Below are 16,991 nucleotides of genomic sequence, written 5' to 3'. Positions count from 1 at the left end.
TTGTATGTTGACAGATAAAGTTGAACAATACGAGTATAATGTTGGTAACACCGCGCTGTCACCAACTCAACGCCATAACGAACAGTTTGTGTTTGGCCCTGCACATCACAACAGCACTGATTCTAAGGAATACTGACAGAATAGTGTCCCATGTACCTGAAAGCTGCTGACCAGTTAGCAGCCCAAAGAGCAAGCTCTGTCCTGATAAAAGCCAAGAGCCATACACAATTAATCTGACACAATTTGATCACAAAACGTCTTGGGTTGCCGTTGAACACGTTACCATTACGCACAAGTTTGGAGCCGACGGTCATTGCTGTGTAGGATGAAGGGAAGTGAGAAATTATGACTGACAAACTGTCTCTCTCCTCCCCGTGCTGTCTGCCTCTCTCCAATTCTCTTCTTTCCTTCTCCACCTGGTTACTTGTCCCTTTGTCTCCCTCACGCCGCCCTTTTCCACTTCAATGTTTCAGCATCTCATTTCTCGCCCTCTGTCTTTCTCGTTGATACATCGTGGAATGAACTGGGGAGATTGAGTCCCGTCCGTATGTCACAGGGAGGAACCTGGAATTATGCTCGCCCCTTTTTCAGACACAACGGAAGGGAGACAATTTGGTTCTGGGTTGGGGTGTGTGGAATAGATTCCAATATAGATATGCTTAGGCATCTCACAACAAAACTCTTGCAAACACAATGGCAGAACAAGTGACTGACTGTGTTACTGCACTTGGATCATTATCAACTTAATGTTCTCTCTTACAAACAAACCTGATTCACTTTTCTCAGCTCCGATTGGGGAAGTGCATTGGATAACACGTCCGATTGACACGCTGGAGCTTCTGGGTTATTCTCTGGCTGAAGTGCAGTTTTCAACTTGTTTATTCTTCTAAATTAACATTTCCCATTGCCCTGAAGCATTGATGAAGGTTGAATTCTTGTTCTGCAGAACTGATATTCATTTCACTGTTTCACATCAGTAAATGTCCCCGAGAGCACCAGAGGCCATGTCACAGCTCTGTCAGCGAAGGGGACACTGAAATATTTCTACCCGCTGCTCAAAGGCACGTTTCCATTCCCCAACCCACCACCCAATGACTGAGTCTCCGAGGAATGGAAAGGAGACAAAAAACAAAACTGTGTCCCCAGCTTTCTGCACCTTTAGAAACATTTTGCGAAAAAGATTTGGTGGGGAATGAAGGGTGAACAATCCGAGTGTATAGGGACTGTGGAGGCACCTTCCCTTCCTTTTAGACGCCGGGACACTTTCTCTGATGTTTTTGCTGTGAATAACTGATCCGAGACAATGAAATGATTCCTGCCAGAGATGCTCCGTTTCTGCTGTTGTCACTATCAGGAACAATAATTCCTGACTCCCTGACTGAAATTCGAAGCCAGGCTGTGGCGGTGAACGCGCCAAATCGTCACCACTAGCCGAAAGGATTAATTTGCCATTCAATGATTATTTCTTCTCATTAAATTTTATCAAACTTCCGCTCTTTCATATGTCTCCGTTGTAAGTTAGAATAGTAAAACCGATCATCCAACCACTCGGAAAAAGAACGAAAATGTAACTCCAGCGAAATTTGAGTTCATAACATTGGACTACCACTTCGGCAATGGGCTAGAACTCCACCGCGCTCTTTGTTGTGCCACAGAGCCGCGCACAACATTCCGAACTGTCCCTTTGAGCAAAGCAAGCTGTCCCTCGGCCGATTGTTTTCACAGTTTCCATCGTTTACCCTTGTCCAAATTTTCAGCATTGAATCAGCTATTCCCATTCAATTCATCATCTGAAAACTTCTGATATATTCGGACAGTTGACCGCTTTACCACACATTGAGCAGAGAGTTTCAGATTCAATACTGACTATGATTAAGAAGTATTCCATCGATTGCAACGCTCATTAGAATCTCTTGCGTTTGTGATAATTCTTGTAATGGAAACCTTCATTTCTTTTTCGAGAAGTTGTGCGCAATGTAGAGTTGTCCCTTTCCCTCTCTTTCCCACTCTGCTGCACACGGTTCAGTCTGATCTCAAAGGGTTAATATTTAGGAGTTTACAATCTGTCTACCACAGAGCGAGTCAGAACCCGTTTCCTGCTCCTGTTAACCACCTTCACGGAACACAAGGACAAAACCCTGTGGATGCTGGAAATATGCAAAACAAGCAGAGAGTGTTGGGCTGACTAAGGCTCCACAGTCTCTGGGGCAACAAATTCCAAAGTTTCACACCACACGATGTTCCCTTATCTAAGTTCGCTCTTTGGCAAGTGCTTCTGTTGTGGGCGATACAGATTTCTGTGGATGTGGTTCTAACCCTGGTGTGCACTCTGGCGCTGCAGTCATTTCCCCTTTTGACATTTGCTGCTGAGAAAAACCGAGGTTTGGAAACGCAAGCCGACAGAGTCTTCCTGGTGGATTTCTTGGATGAGATCAAAAAGTATTTAATGGACTCACAATCATGTAAAATATGGTCAATTTTTTACGGCACTGGTAAGAGAATGGAATTGCATCTCCGACAGACGGTATGCTTCGTAATTGTTAGGGTATAACTTTCATTTCCAATTAAAACAAATCTCGGTTCCATTGACAATGCTTCATAGTGATTCATTTGTTGCACGTTTCCAAACCATGTGACCTTTGTCGTCGATGCTGTTTAGCTGCACATGTTCATGAAATTTACTTCCGTCTAAATTGCCTCTACTTTTTTTTAAAACAAGTCCTGATCGTTGCTTCGCAGTTTACAATGGGCTTCACTTTGCACAGTAAGCTGCATTTCTCAAAACCATAAATGATTTAATACTCAGTTTTAATCATCTGTTCAGGAAGTATCTTTGCACATTAAGTCAATTCAAATCCAATTGGTTTTCCCGCCCTGCCCATCTCTGCACTGCTCTGCCGTCCACCATCCCTCCCAGTCAGATCCTGCCACAAACTCTCTTCCCCAATTACCTTCACTCCCTGTTTGCCCAGTCATCTCTCATTAAAACATTCTTGAATCAGTTTCTACATTTGTTTCTGGGAAATCGATCATTTGGAATCTCTGAACTTGTTTCACTCGAAAGGGGAACATTTCCTCCTACTTAGACATTCTGAACCTCTTATCATCTAGAAAATCTCTGTTAGTTCGCTTCCCAAACTTCCAGGGCTCAGGTGCAGCTTTTCCAATTTTTCCAGCATCTCATGAATATAATCCTGCATACTTTCCACCGTCCTGATAAATTATTATGTGCCCTTTCTAATTTGTATATTTTTGGTACAGTGAGGGCAAGGATTACGTACAATGCTCCAATTTATACACAATATCCTGTATGATGAAGGAAAGCATGTTGCATGTCTTCTGAACCATTCTATCGACATGCATTGCCAACTTCAGCATAAAATGTACCACAATGTTTGGGAGAAGATTTGTAGCTCGGGTGCTCGTTGTTGTGGTTGTGTTCGCCGAGTTGGGAATTTGTGTTGCAGACGTTTCGTCCCCTGTCTAGGTGACATCCTCAGTGCTTGGGAGCCTCCTGTGAAGCGCTTCGGTGATGTTTCCTCCGGCATTTATAGTGATTTGTATCTGCCGCTTCTGGTTAACAGTTCCAGCTATCCGCTGCAGTGGCCGGTATATTGGGTCCACGTCGATGTGCTTATTGATTGAATCTGTATATGAGTATCATACCTCGAGAAATTCCGTGGCTGTTCTCTGTTTGGCTTTTCCTATAATAGTAGTGTTGTCCCAGTCGAACTCATGTTGCATGACAAGCAACATGAGTTTGACTGGGACAACATTACTAATATAGGACAAGCCAAACAGAGAACAGCCAGGGAATTCCTAGAGGCATGGTACTCATCCACAGATTAAATCAATAAGCACATCGACCAGGAACCAATATACCGGCCACTGCAGCGGACAGCTGGAACTGATAACCAGAAGCGGCAGATTCAAACCACTACAAATGCCGGAGGAAAGATCACAGAAGCGTTTCACAGGCGGCTCCCAAAAACAGAGGATGTCACCTAGACAGTGTATGAAACGTCTGCAACACAAATTCCCAGCTCGGCGAACACAACCACAACATGTACCACAACACCCAAATCTCCCTGTACATCAATTTTCCACAGAGTTTTTCCATTCACCGTATAGTTCGCTCTTGAAATGGATATCCCAAAATGCATTGCCTCGCATTTGCCTTGATTGAACTCCATCTGCCTATCCTCTGCCAAACTGTTCAATGTACTTATACTCTGCTGCATTCTCTAAAAGTTCTGTACAATTTCTGCTACTCCACCAATATTAGTGTCATCTGCAATCTTGCTAATCAGACCACCTATACCTTCCTCCAGTTCTTTTATGCATTTCAGAAACAACAGTGGTCCCAGGACCGATCCATGTGGAACACCACTGGTGATAGTTCTTCATTGTGAGAAACTACTCTCTTTCTCCTATTACACAGCTATGTCTCTTCCAAGTAGCTAGTACAAACTGGACGTCATGCGACTTCACTATCTCCGTTAGCCTACCATGGCAAACTTTATCGCATGTCTTACTCATGTCCATGTATATGACATCTACAGCCCTTCCCTTATCAATCCAATTTGCCACTTCTTCAAACAATTGTATTAATTTGGTAATATATGACCTTGCCTACACAAAATCATGTTGCCTGACGCTTATCAGCCTGTTTTCTTTCAGATGGGAACAGATTCTATCTCTCAGTTTTTTTTCCAGCAGCTTCCCTACCATTGACGTCAGGCTCACCAGTCGATGATTACCTGGTATATCCCTGCTACAGTTTTTAAACATGAAGATGATATTAGGAATTCTACAGTTCTTCCGGGACCACACTGCTGTTCAAGGATGCTGCAAAAGTATTTGTTAAGGTCCTATCTATTTCCTCTCCCACTGCCCTCACTCGCCCGGGATAGATCCCATCCAACCTAGGGACTCAATCCTTTCAGAATACCCAATACTTCCTCGCTCCTTCTGTTGACGTTACGCAGAGTAATCAATCATCTATATCTAACCTCAACAACCATCTTGTCCTTCTACTCGAAGGATGTCAATGCAAAATTATCAGTAAGATACTTAATAATTTTCTCTCACTCTAATCATAACTTTCCTCCTTTGCCTTGAGTGGGGAAACCCTTTATCTTGTCATCCCTTTGCTTCTTATGTACGATTTTTAAAAAAAGGCATTGGAGAACTATTTAACTGTGTTTACGAAAGATATTTCATAAACACTATTCGCCCTCTGAATTCTTCGATTCAATTGGTATCACGTTCACAATATTCATCTAAAGCTTCGTCTGATTTCTGTCGCTTGGACCACATGCATGCTTCCTTTGTCCTTTTAGCTAGTCTCACCATTACACCTCAGCGAAAGTGAGGACTGCAGATGCTAGAGATTAGAGTCAATATTAGAGTGGTGGTGCAGAAGCACAACAGGTCAGGCAGAATCCGAGGTGTAGGAAAATCGACGTTACGGGCAGGAGCCCTTCATCAGGAATCATCCTCCTTCTCCCCGGATGCTGCCTGACCAGCTGTGCCTTTCCAGCACCACTCTAAATTTGACGAACCATTACATGTATGTTTCATGGTTCTGTAATTTTGACAATTCTATCCGTAATTTTCAGAGGGACATGTCTGTCTGAACTCGAGTCAACTTGTCTTTAAAAGCCTCCCACATATCCCCAATTTTTCACACTTCCTTTGAGAACAGGCTAGTCTTTGTTCATGAATATTCAAAAGCTTACAGAATTGTGACTACTATTCCTGTCTGAAAACGCTCTTTCTCATTTGACTTTTGTTTATTTTCTTAATGACTTTACATCACTGACGAATATCTCTCTTTCGTTTCACTACCTTATTTCTCTGTCTAGACCCGTCATGAATTGTAAAGATTCATTCAGACGAGTTTTCAGTCCTTTGTTCTCCAAGTACAACTGTCACAACTTTCCAGTCTACCTCCATTCCTGACGTTCATCATACACGATAACATTGATGTCAATATCTCCCCGCTGTCTCCAATCGCTTCATTTCCCCACTTCCGTTGACGTCCGAGACTGTGTACTGACGCAGATGGAGAATCCATTTAATGTCTGACTCTGTGGCTAAACATCCTGAAACAGATACTTTCGCTTTTAACATGTGCGCTGTTGTGCCATGCTCGCTGCAGTGACACCACTGTTCCCGGATCTCAATCTGACCTCAAGAGGCCACAGCAGTTTTTTTTTTCCCCGGAAAGCTGATCAGCCGATTTGGCAATAATGAAGAGAAAGAAAAAGAAACACGGCGTTTGTGTAGGGTTGAAACCCAGGACCTCTCGCAGATATGCATGGTTTAATCCCCACAGTGAGCCATTACCGTAAACTCAGACTTGCTGAAAAAAAAACTGTTCTTTGTGATGCTGGATTTCACAACCTCAGGAATCATACGACAGCAGGTTATGGTTTTCAGATTTATTTGAAATCACAAGCTTTCTGAGCGCGGCTCCTTCGTCAGATGAAGGGTGGAGAAGCGCACAACACAGGCACACAATTTATATGCAGAGAGATGAAAATATCATGCTAATGGTGTGAGTGGAGTATCTGCAGACCGAACAAGTACTCCCTTTGGATGGTAAAAGTATCCTACGGTGAGCGTAACGTGTCAACAGCTAAGTACTAACATCTGGTTAATTTCGGCAGAGACGTTAATTCCAATAATAAGCATAGGGTGATGCTGGAGACAAACCAATTGCCTGGACTGGCACGATACGTGTAACAGTCATATTACAGAAAGTCTGACCAAATTAACAAGTACTTTAAATCTGCACAAACTAACTTAGGTAGAGAGATTATAACAAGTTATCAAGTGATGGTGTTAAAGCGGGACAGTAAAGGAGATTTTACAGAATAGTATGACAGTTTTACATGGAGTGAAGCATGAAGCCAAGATCAGAGTTGAGGCTTTCTTCCTGTGTACAGAACTTGGCTATCAGCTTCTGCTCGGCGATTCTGGGTTGTTGTTTATCTGGGGGACGCTAACCTGAAATTGGGACTCTGAATATCCATGACCGCTGAAGTTTTCTCCATTTGAGAAGGAATATTCCTGTCTGGCGATTTTGGCACTGTGCCCATTCATCAGTTGTCCTGGCGGCGGCATGGCCTCGCCAATGTGCTGTGCCTCGGGACATCATTGCCTGCAGCATATGAGATCAACAACATTGGCCGAGTCACATGACTATCTGCCGTACACCTTGTGCAGTGCCATCCCAGATTGTTGAAATGCAGTAATGTGCATGTAGTGATGCTACATCCGCGTTGTTCTCCTCATAATGACTTGCTGACCGGCATCTGCAGTTTACATAAGAAATGACTTTGTTCTCACTGACACTATGGCCCCATCCAGCATCCTGAAACTTCACACCATCGTGTTACCTTAAAAATGGAAAGCGAGCGAGGACTAGAGAAAGAGAGGCACGGAGAGTGTGATAAGTAGGTAAAGAGTGCAAGGGGGGAACAGAGGGACTGATCGAAAGTGGGGAGGGAGAGACATTGAAAAAAAGAGAAAATAGGTGTGTGGGGAGAGAGAAGGACATTGTGAGAGTGTGAAAGCGATATGGAGCGAACGAGAGCAAGGAAGAGAAATGAATTCTTCTGAGGCTTGGTCGGAGGGTGTGGCCCGTAGGTGAATGCAAGGACAGAGTGATTTAACCCCAACTCCTGAACTCATGGCCGTGTCTCCTCCCTTCCCTGAGGACCATGACTTGGGGCTGACTCTCTCTGTTTCCATCCCAGATTCTTCAACACAAAGTCAAACAACAATAGAGTTCACTCTGCAGCTCGGCACTTACCGATTAATATTTTTATTTTTTTAGAACTTGGCGTTACAGACACAATCATTACAATGGTGCCTGTTCTCACTGTACCCTGAGTTGTGAGAAACATTGCTATGTGTCCTTGTAATCGCCAGTGGGATAAAGGTTGGATCAACCAGGAATACCCTCAGTCTGCTCCCATTGCGAAAGGTTGCTTCATCGCTCAAATATTGAACTGAAATGAGAAAATCCTGGATGGATTGATAAATGAGTGAATTTGATTGACTGATGAATTTGGGTAAAGGCATATTTCAGCATATTCTTCAGCTGCTGTCTGAACTTAGTCTGGGTGATGGCATAAATTGCAGTGTTTGTGCAATTTAGTTGTCAACGGTGTAATATCTGCACTGATCTCTGCAAATACACCGATGTGAATGGCAAAATATCTGCACCATTCTGCGCATGCGCTGGTACCATCGCCTATGTCTCCGACCGGTTCTGCACAGGCAATGATGTCAGCTGCCATCAGAGGATAAGAGAGGTACTGAATTTCACTTCAGGACTGAAACAGAGGAAAAGAGAGCGGAGAGTATTCTGGGAATGGAAGAGATTTTGGTTGAAACAGGTTTCGACTGAGACGAAACTGTAAAATGATGTCACAGGAGTACTGTGATTTAATTGGCTAATATGGAGTCTGCCAAATTTGAACCTAAATGCTGAATTGCATCTTGTTAATTTATTTGTTTAAAACGTGCATTCAGACTGAGAAAACAAGTAGAGAAATAAAAGAATTACAAGTTAAAATAAGAATAAATTCAAAGCAGGTCGAAAAAGGATGGAGGGTCAAGTGATGTGTTGTTTCCGCATTATGTGAGAGCTGCTGTCGCCTATTCTGTTTAGCAATGACCATATATGTAACAAATATTGGTTGCTGGCAGAACTCCGGCTTAGGGCCGATGAGTAGGAGTCTGAATTTCAAACATTGCGACATATCAGGGAGGGGGAGAGCTACCTGGACAATGGTCAGGGTCAGGAAGTTGTTGCTGTGATTGTGGCAGGTAGAGAGGTCCAGGAGGTAGACTTACATGTCCAACAGGTTCAAGTACATTGCACACTGTGTAGACGGGAAAGGCTATTGCAGGGATGATCAGTCCAATGAATACAGCACCATTGTGCAGCGAAGTGGGGGAAGAGAAGTGAAATGTTGTTATAATTGGGGACATTATAGTAAGAGGACGATACACTGTTCTCTGTGCCTACGATCGAGAAACCCGAAAGGTGTGTTGCGTGCCTGGTGCCTTGATTCGGGATATCTCAGCTGGGCTGCAGAGGAACTTGGAGTGGGAGTGAAACGATCCAGTGGCCGTAGTACACATGGGTACCAATGACAGAGCTAAACCTTTGGCAGAACATCTGCTAAGAGAGCATGAACAGTTCGGAGCAAAGTTAAAAATCAGAACCAAAAAGGTAACTATCTCTGGATTACTACCTGTGCCACGAGCTACTTGACACAGGGTCAATGAGATTAAGCAGATAAATTCTTGGTGGGATAAATGGGTTTGAATTCATGGAACCTTGGCATCAACACTTGGGAAGAAGGGACATGTTCAAGTCGAACGGTCTTCATCTGAACCATGCTGGGAGCAGAGTCCTAATTATTTGAATACCTGAAGGCCTTAGACAGGTCTTTAAATTAAACGTTGGAGGGGGAAGCGTTAACTTATGGGGGAAAATAGAAAATCCAAATTAAATGAGGAGGGAAGACTGCAGACCTCAGAAGAGTTTAGTAACGTTTACAGCACAGACACAAATCGAAAAGAATGTTTGGAACGAGTTCACAATCAAGCTTCAACCTCACTGGATAAACGGCTGCCACTGAGAATTGGGACGGTGAACACAGCACTGAAGGTGTTATATCTGATTGCACGAAGCATAAGGAATAAAGTCAATGAACTTGTGTAAAAAAATTAAATTGGCAGGTCTGACGTGGTAGGCATCACAGATGCGTGGCTGCAATGGGATCACATGGGGGAGGGTGAGTATACAAGGATTTCCATCTGTTCTAAATGGTCGGCAGGTGGGCAGAGAGGTATGTATGCCGGATGATAAGAAATGAAATTAAGCCGATAATAAGAAACAAAAGAAGGGACATGTTCAAGTCGAACGGTCTTCATCTGAACCATGCTGGGAGCAGAGTCCTAATTATTTGAATACCTGAAGGCCTTTGACAGGTCTTTAAAGTAAACGTTGGAGGGGGAAGCGTTAACTTATGGGGGAAATTAGAAAATCCAAATTAAATGAGGAGGGAAGACTGCAGACCTCAGAAGAGTTTAGTAACGTTTACAGCACAGACACAAATCGAAAAGAATGTTTGGAACGAGTTCACAATCAAGCTTCAATCTCACTGGATAAACGGCTGCCACTGAGAAGTGGGACGGTGAACACAGCACTGAAGGTGTTATATCTGATTGCACGAAGTATAAGGAATAAAGTCAATGAACTTGTGTAAAAAAATAAAATTGGCAGGTCTGACGTGGCAGGCATCACAGATGCGTGGCTGCAATGGGATCACATGGGGGAGGGTGAGTATACAAGGATATACATCTGTTCTAAATGGTCGGCAGGTGGGCAGAGAGGTATGTATGCCTGATGATAAGAAATGAAATTAAGCCGATAATAAGAAACAAAATATGGTCAGGTGGTGTAGAACGTGCATGGGTAAAATTGAGGAATTGCAAAGGTGAAGTTCTGGAAAGGACTTCAAACTGTAGTCTGGAGTTGAGGCGCACGATAGACTAAGAAAGAGAGAATACGTGTAGGAATAAGAATGTTGTAGTGATCGTTTTTGATTTTCAATATGCACATAAACTGGGAAAATCAGGTTGAGAATGGATTGCAAGAAAATGAATTCGTAAAGTGTCTATGAGATTGCTTTTTGAAGCAGCTTTTGGTGGTACCTACTAGGGAACAAACAATACTGGATTTAGTGCTGTGCAATGAGGTAGAATTGATGAGGAACCACACAGTGAAGGAAGTCTTGGGAGGCAGTGATCGTACCATGACTGAATGAACCTGCGATTTGAGAGGGACAATATATAATCAGATGTTACCGTATGACAACTGAATAAAAGCTACTTCAGAGACATGAGGGACGAGACAGATAGACCTGACTGAGTGAGGGGACGAGCAGGAAAGATAGTGGTTAAGCAATGGTAGGAGTTTCTTGGAGAAATTCAGGAGACGCAGCAGAGATTCATCCCGACAATATAAATAACTATTCTTCAAGGAGGATGCAGCAAACATGGCTGAGTAAGGAAACAAGGACGAGCATTTAAGAAAAGGAGAAAGACTGCAATGTGGCGAAGGGCAGTGGGAAACCAGCGAATTGGGAAGCTTACAAAGACCAACAGAGTCCTGCAAAAAATAAAAGAAATAAGGAGAATGAAGATTAAATATGCGGCTAAGCTAGCCCGTAATATAAAGGAAGCCTGCTAATGAGACGGAAGATTGTATAAAGGGGAAAAAAAAGATCTGCTGTCCTCACTTTCTCCTGAAAGGGGAAAAAAGGCAAAAGTGGAGATCAGACCGCTGTAACATGCCTCTGGATTGATAATAGTTTGGAACAAGAAAATATCTGAGGAACTGAGTAATCAGTGCATATCAGTCTTCACGATGGAAGTTATGAGAAATATCCAAAAATCCAAGAGAGTGAGGGGGCACAGATGAGTATGGTGGCAATACAAACGAGAAAGTGCTGCAAAAACTGTATGGCCTTAAGGTGAATACATCATCTGTAACGGATGGACTGCACGCCAGCGTTCGAAGGGTTATAGCTGAAAACATAGTGGAGGCGTTAATGGTATCTTCACAGTATCGTTAGAGTCAGGGAGGGTCCCAAAGTACTGCAAAATAGCTAAGGTGGCACCCCTTTTGTAAAAGGGAGTAAGGCAAAGGATGGAAAATTACAGACTGATTACCTTAACCTCAGTCATGTGGAAGATCCTGGAATCCACTCTTAACGCTGACATTTCTGAATACTGCAATATATATGGTTAAGTAGGGTAAAGTCAGCATGGTTTCAACAACAGAAGTTCATGCCGCCCAAATCTACTTGAATATTTTTGAGGAAGTAATGAGCATGTTAAACGAAGGAGAAGCAATAGATGTTATTACCTGGACCTCAAGAATGCATTGACAAGGTTCCACACTGGAAACTTCTGACTTAGACAAGGGCCCATGGTGACAGACGCAAAGTACTAGCATGTACGGAAGCTTGGCTGCCTGGCAGAAAGCAGAACATGGGGATGCACGGGTCCTTCTCAGTGTGGCAACAAGTGGTGTTCCGCAGAACTTGATGTTGATACGACAACTTTTCATTTTGTACATTAATGAACTCAAGGCATTCTCGCGAGGTTTGCAGACTACACAAATTTATTAAGAGGGACAGGCAGCACTGGGGAGGCGGCCACGCTGCAGAAAGATTTGGAAAAATTAGGAGACTGGACAAAAATGTGGCAATTGAAGTTCAACGTTGGAAAGTCTGAGATCATTCACTTCGGTAGGAAGAATATAGGCACAGACTGTTTTCTAAATGCGGAGAAAATTCAGAGGGCTGAAGTACAAAAAAGGCTTCTGAGTTCTTCTCCAGGATTCTTTCGAGAGAACCTTGCATTTGGAGTCAGAAGTGAAAAGGCAAATATTATGTTGACATTTATTTTGAGAGGAATGGAATAGAGAAAAACAGGGATGTTCTTCTGAGGATCCATAAGACTCGGATCTGACCATATTTGGAGTATTGATCGCTGTTTCCCGGCTCATATCTCTGGGAGAGAGCCCTGCCCCTGGAGTCTATTCAGCGGGGATTCACAAGAATTTCGACGAGAACGAGCACCTTAACACCTGAGGAAGTTTTCAAGACCTTGGGTCTATATTGGATGTGGTTGAGTAGGATGAGCGGGCTTCTAATGGAAACTTATAGAAAATTAAATAGACTGGACAGGCCATTCTAGAGTAACAGGAGGATATCAGTAACATAGGTAAGGATAAACTTCTTCAGCCAGAGAATGGTGAATCTATGGAATTCTTTGCCACAGGAGGGTGTGGCGGCTAGGACATTGAATAAATTTAAGACTGAGATCGATAGGTTGTTGAGTAACAGAAAGACAGATGAAATTACACGAGCCACCCCGAGCGCCAACGTTCCATCCATGGACTCGATTTGCACAGCTCGCTGCCACGGGAAGGCTGTCAAAATCATTAAAGACCAATCACACTCTACTACTTACGTTCTACAACATCTTATGTCGGGAAGAAATACAGCAGCCATAATACACACAACAGCAGGTTCGCGAATAGCTTTTTTCTCAATGGTTATTTAACTGCAGAACGAATTCTCCAGCCTGAAATAAAACTGATCTTGCCAGCGTTGGTCTCACTTGTACTGCCTGTGCAATGCAACCTGTGTGCCTACGTCCAAATCGTTTGCTCGGTATATCCTATTGTAACTGCAGACAGCCTTGGTACGCCTTAGGGCCACACACTACCAGACCTGCAAGGGACTTCTGCTGTTTTATATCCTTTGAAGAATTCAGACGCAGAACAAAATGATCTTTATCCATCATGGCGGACAAAAAAGATGTAAATTAAACAAACTTGCATATGTTTACCTCAATACTTGGGGCTCCTGGCCCCTGGCGTCTGAACCCTGGACACTGGCCCCTGAAACTGCTCAGATTGCATAAACCACGTGGCCACTCATTACAACACTCCCGCAGCGAATTTTCAGGTTACGTCCGTCCTCGCGGCCCCACGGACCTCAGCCACTGCCGAACGTATCATTTCTGTGATCGCTGTCCTGAAAGCCACCTCAGTGATTGCCAGGAAAACGAATGCGTGGATTCAGTGCCTCCAGCACAGACAGGATACATACTCTGTACGTCACCTCCACTTCCACATTAGCCAGCGCCCCAGCCACTTACCTCCCAAGACATCAGTCATTTGGACATGGCTGATTCCATAAACTGCGTCCTCTCCTCAGTCAGGGGCGTCACAGGCAAAACCAGTCTGCAATTTCACGGCCACTGCGCTTGACGTCAATTCTGTCATCACAGGCACAACTGCTTGCCCAGCTTTCCACTCCTTTGTGGGTGTCACTTTTGCTGGTGACGCCATTTTGTTCAGATAATTGCATTCAGTCAAGAGGCAGTCTCTGTCAACACACAACTCCAGCCCTTCCCAAGGTTATTGCTCCTAGCCTTGCTGTGTATTCCCGGTTCCCCCGACTTCTCCCTAAGTGGGGTCAGCAAAGATCTCATCTCCATCCCTCTGCGCTCCTGCATTAATGAGTTTGAAATGCCTCACAACCTTTGAGTATTTCTTCTGCTGCATCGACCCCGGGCCCCATTTTTAAATCAAGTCTCCCGCTCACTCAGTGAGGATCCCTTGTCTCACCTCCCACACAAACCATAAAGCTGGGCTCTTATCGTATCATCTGTCGTTATTTCCGCCACCTCTAAACGGAACCCACCACCAAGTATATATTTCCCACCCCTCCCCGACCAGCCGTCCGAAAAGCCCACTCCCTCCATGACTCCCTCGTCAGGTCCACACCCCTACCAACCCAACCTCCACTCCCGGCACCTTCCCCTTACTTCCCTCCAATGCCCCAAGGGATACTTCCATATCTGCCACAAATTCATCTGCACCTCCACACACAACGTTTACTGCATCCGCTGCACCCGATGTGGCCTCCCATATATTGAGGAGACAGGCTGCCTACTTACAAAACGTTTCATAGAACACCTCTGGAACACCCGGACCAACCAACCCAACCACCCCGTGGCTCAACACTTCAACTCCCCTTCCCACTCCACCAAGGGCATGCAGGTTCTTGGACTCCTCCATCGCCAGACCATAGCAACACGACGGTTGGAGGAAGAGCGCCTCATCTTCCGCCTAGAAACACTCCAACCACAAGGGATGAACTCAGATTTCTCCAGTTTCCTCATTTCCCCTCCCCCACCTTGTCTCAGTCAAATCCCTCGAACTCAGCACCGCCTTCCTAACCTGCAATCTTCTTCCCGACCTGTCTGCCCCCACCCCTACTCCGGCCTATCACCCTCACCTTGACCTCCTTCCAACTTTCACATTCCCAACGCCCCTGCCCCAAGTCCCTCCTCCCTACCTTTTATCTTAGCCTGCTGGACACACTTTCCTCATTCCTGAAGAAGGGCTCATGCCCGGCCAGGCGCCAAGACATCCTCCTGCTGCCCCGTTGAGGACAACCTTACCTGCCATCACCAAACCATCATTTGCGAGACCATTCACAATCTCATCATCTGTGGAATTCCCGCAGCAAAAGCGTCCAACCTAATCGTCCATGCACCGCTCTCTGCCAGATTCGATCGCCTACTGAAGATTAACAAACCTGATTTCCCTGATCGACCCATTATTTCAGACTTCCTATCCCACTGAGTTCATCTCTGCATTTCCTGACACTTTCCTGTCCCCCTTAATCCAAGTGTTCACTGCCTACGTTTGGCACACCGGCCACACTCTTCACCTCCTCCAAGAAATTGATTTCCCAAGTCCATGACTTCTGAGCTTCACCATCGACATCCAATCCCTGTAAACATCTATCTGCCAGGACGAATGCCTCCTCACACTCCTTTTCTTACTGTCACGCTCCTCTCACTGACATACTCATCTGTCTGGCTGAACTCGTCCTCACTCTTAACAACTTCCCCTTCCAATCCACTGACTTCCTTCAAAGCAATTGAGTATCAACAGCTACATGGGCTTCAGCTATGTCCTTCGCTTGATCTATCACAGATACACCGGCACCGTCCCCAACTGTTATTCCACTTGATTGATGAAGGTATCAGAACTAACTCGTGCTCCCACGAGGAGGCTGAACAATTTATCAACTTCACGAACAGCTTTCATGTCGACCTCAAATTCACCTGGAACATCTTAGTCACTTCCCCACCCTTCTGGGATTTCTCCATTTCTATGTCCGACGACCGACCAATCGCAGACATCTACAACAAACCCTCCGACTCCCAGAGCTACACCTCCTTGCACCCGATGTTTGTTTAACTGCCTTCCCTCATTCCCAATTCCTCTGCTGCTGCCGCAACTGTTCCCAGGATGACCAATAGCAACATAGAAAATCCTGGGTTTCCCTCTTGCGTGATCTGAAATTCCTTCCTACGTCATCACCGAAGCCCCCCAGAGAATATCCTTTACCTCTGCCCTTGAAGCACACTAATCCCAACGTACCAGGGCATATCATCTGGTCCTCATCATCCACCGTCAGCAACCTCTGTATACATTTCGTCATCCTCCAATACTTTCACTATGTACAGTTGGACCACCTCACCCCTCACAGTGGTCCGAAGAGACCACTCGCTCCGTGACTCCCTCATAAGATCCACACCCACCACCACCCTATACCCCACTCCCGATAAGTTCACCTGCCACCGCTGGAAGTGGAAAACCTGCGCCCACATCTCTCCACTAACTACCGTCCAAGGTCCCGAATATCCTTCCAAATTGAACAGAATTATACCTGTACCCCCACCAATGTCACACACACTATCTTTCATACGCAATGTAATCTCCTTAAAATTAGGGAGGCAGGGCACCAACTTGAGGATCATTTCTGAGAACATGTCTTGAACAACTGCACCAACCAACCCCACCGCCCCGTGGCTGAACAATTCTATTCCCTCTCCCGCTCCACCCACACAAACAGGTCCTAGGCCTCCTCCAGTGCAAAACGCTTACCACCCGACAACTGGAGGGAGAACGCATCTTATTCCGAAATGTAACTCTGTAACCACACGGGACCAACTTGGATTTCACCATTTTCATCATTCCAATCGCCACCATATGTTCCCAATCCTAAGCCTCAACTTGGCACAGCCCTCTTGATTGGTCCATCCTCTTTCCCATCTATACGCTCTCCCTACCTCCAACAAACACCTTTCACCCAACATTCATCTACCGAGCACAACCACAGCTACTTTTCCCACAGCATCATCTCCTCACTTTTCTCTCGCTGGCTCCAGCTCACAAACAAATTCCTGATGAAAAGCTCATGTCTGAAAAGTTAATGCTCTTGGTCCTCAGATGTTTCCTGCCCTGTTGTGCACTTCCAGCACCACACTCACGACTCTGATCTGCAGCATCTGCCGTCCTCCCT

The sequence above is a fragment of the Chiloscyllium plagiosum genome, chromosome 8, assembly GCF_004010195.1.
Source record: "Chiloscyllium plagiosum isolate BGI_BamShark_2017 chromosome 8, ASM401019v2, whole genome shotgun sequence".
In the NCBI taxonomy this organism is placed as follows: domain Eukaryota; kingdom Metazoa; phylum Chordata; class Chondrichthyes; order Orectolobiformes; family Hemiscylliidae; genus Chiloscyllium; species Chiloscyllium plagiosum.
This window is presented reverse-complemented; position numbering follows the sequence as displayed.